Genomic DNA, 2,634 nt, shown 5'->3' with positions numbered 1-2,634 from the left:
TCCTTTTTCACAGGTCTGCCTCTTCAACGACTGGCTGCAGAGCACCATGGCCAACAACTAAACTGGATTCTTCTAGTGCTGCCGTTTGTCTACCATCATCCTGAACACCATGCAGACACTTTGACACCATTAAATAAATCATAGAACCTAATATCTTCTTATTTTCTTGTCATACTTTGCCTTTCTGTTCTTGAGTTAACTTGTCCTCATGGCATATTGATCGTTTATACATATTTCCCTCTTAACATGACCAATGTTGTCATATTGCTGAAATTTGCCCTTAGTTCTGCATAAAAAGCTTAAACCTCACAATCACACATGTTGTACTGCTAAACAAAATCTAACAAGTAGTTACTTGTCTTATAGAAGGATAATTATAATAGTTAGAGATACTGCCATTTATATTTATATAAATTTTACGAAACTAACCTAAAAATGTTCTGACATAACTTGAATTTATTTCTAATTTTCTTTATTAAAACTGATGCAATTGTTTTTAGCATTGCATATTCTATAATATCATGCAATGTCAAGGCTATCAGATTAAACGATATGTAGTTTTTCTTTGATGCTCTGTGTGACTGCATATCCTCATATTTATTTTCTGCAACTTAATCAGAAAATAAGTTGCAGATGTTTTGTTAGACCTGAATAGTCACAATAAGCTGGATGGAAATCAATGAAGCTTATTTGAACTGTTTAAAAAATGCATTAGTAACATAATGAAAACAGAGAAACCTCTGAAAACCTAAGCTAAAAAAAAATCTTTGAAAACAGAACAAAGAAAGCTCAAATAATTTTTTGTAACGCACCATAATATTTTATCTCCAGCCTAATTGCTCAGTCAATAATCATAATACTAATGACAGTACCTCTGTGCTATCCTGAGAATGACACTTCTGGATTCTACTACTGCATAATAAAGACAACAGGTAGGGAAGAAACTTTAAAGATGCCATATCTCTTTGCAGCAACAAATGCAGAGACATCTGGCAAAAGGCCAAACTTGTACTGAGAGGACAGCTCCGATGTTACACTGAGCTACAGTTTCGTATTATACTTCTTATCTGGTGTAAAGTGTCAAGTATGCTAAACAGAAATGCTTCATATCCTCAAGTTAAATCACAAGCTTTGGGCGCAAAGGTCCAAGTCAAGTCAAAATTCTTTTGTTATTTTATCAGTTTAAGACTACAATCATGACATTTTTTACTGATTCCAAGAACATGAATGGAAGTGACACCGGTGGAACAAAAAGATGCTGTAAACATTTAAAGGAGTCTTTTGGGGGGAAAAAAAATGTCTATTGTTGCATAACAAAAAAAAGTAACATTTCAACAATAATTTACATTTCTTGTCATTACAGTAGCAGAAAAAGGAATAAGTTAAGATTTCTTTGTAGAACTGCAGACTAACACAGAGTTATTGCTCTGTTGAGCCATAGGATCACAGGAACTGCACAAGGCAGCTTTATACAGTGTTTATATAATATTTGTTTTACTTGTGACTCGTAGGGTTTCTAAAAAAAAAAGAAAAAAAAAGAATGGAAGGTAGATCTTTTGACAATCACACCCCTCTCCTGTGAAACCAGCCTTTGGTTTTTGTCACACACATTTTACACACAAGATAAAAGGTTCAAGTTAGCCAAACTTAAAGGGGCTTAGTTTATCCTGGGCTTTCTCTGTAGTTATGCTGGAGGACAAACTAACAGCTTTCTCACTCTGCTACTTTCTGCTACTAACATCCTATTGCAAATTGTCTGCTGTCATTAAACATTTCTCCATTTAACTTCATATTACTTCTCCAGTTTGGACTGCAGTGTCTCATGAAGTAGGTCTGATGTTTTCACTTTATGTCTTCACTTCCAAGACAGTGGATCCAGGCTGTATCAGAATTGTTAACAGCATTAACCAAGCTGTTGCATGACTGTGTACAATTCTGACACAATTTTATTATTTTTCACTGAAATTCACCAACTTATTTGAACAAAGCATTTTCATTTTTTTACTAACTCATAGGATTCAAGGGGAACTGGTGAAAAAATTGTAAAGCTTTGCTCAAATTCTTGTATCTCACTGCAGTAGATTTGCCCCACTTAAGGTTTGGATGATGATACTGACATTAATAAATTAATTAGATGGCCTGTAGCTAGTCCAACAGTATCATGTAGTCAGTATAACATGTTAAATATCAAAAGGATTAATTATTCAAAAAGTAGAGAATAATTGGTATATGTTAAAAAAAATTGTCACTTTAAGTCTGGTTCAAGTAATTCAGTCCATAGTAGAATGTCCTATTTTAGTTTTTTTTTTAAATTGAGCAAAAATGATCTGTGAAGTTACGTGGTCAGAATCAGCAACCGTGATGAGAAACAGACCATCTGTTGACTACAGTTGATTCCTTAGCACAGAAAAACAATGCAGATCTTGTGACAAGTAAAGCATTCTTTTCACAGCAGCTGTACTTTTCCAGAGGTTTCCAAATAAATGTGTTCATAATTTACAAACTTATTGTTAAAGTAAAGCTGCAAAAGATTTTTAAAACATATAGTGAATATACTTTAGAGAAGTATCTGAGGTCTAACCATCTGCACAAAAAGATGTTTGTTTTTCCAACAGTCAGTGGGTTTGTTCTGGA

This window comes from Poecilia formosa, unplaced genomic scaffold (genome assembly GCF_000485575.1).
Source record: "Poecilia formosa unplaced genomic scaffold, Poecilia_formosa-5.1.2 Scaffold59, whole genome shotgun sequence".
Classification (NCBI taxonomy): Eukaryota; Metazoa; Chordata; class Actinopteri; order Cyprinodontiformes; family Poeciliidae; genus Poecilia; species Poecilia formosa.
Note: the sequence above shows the minus strand (reverse complement) of the source record.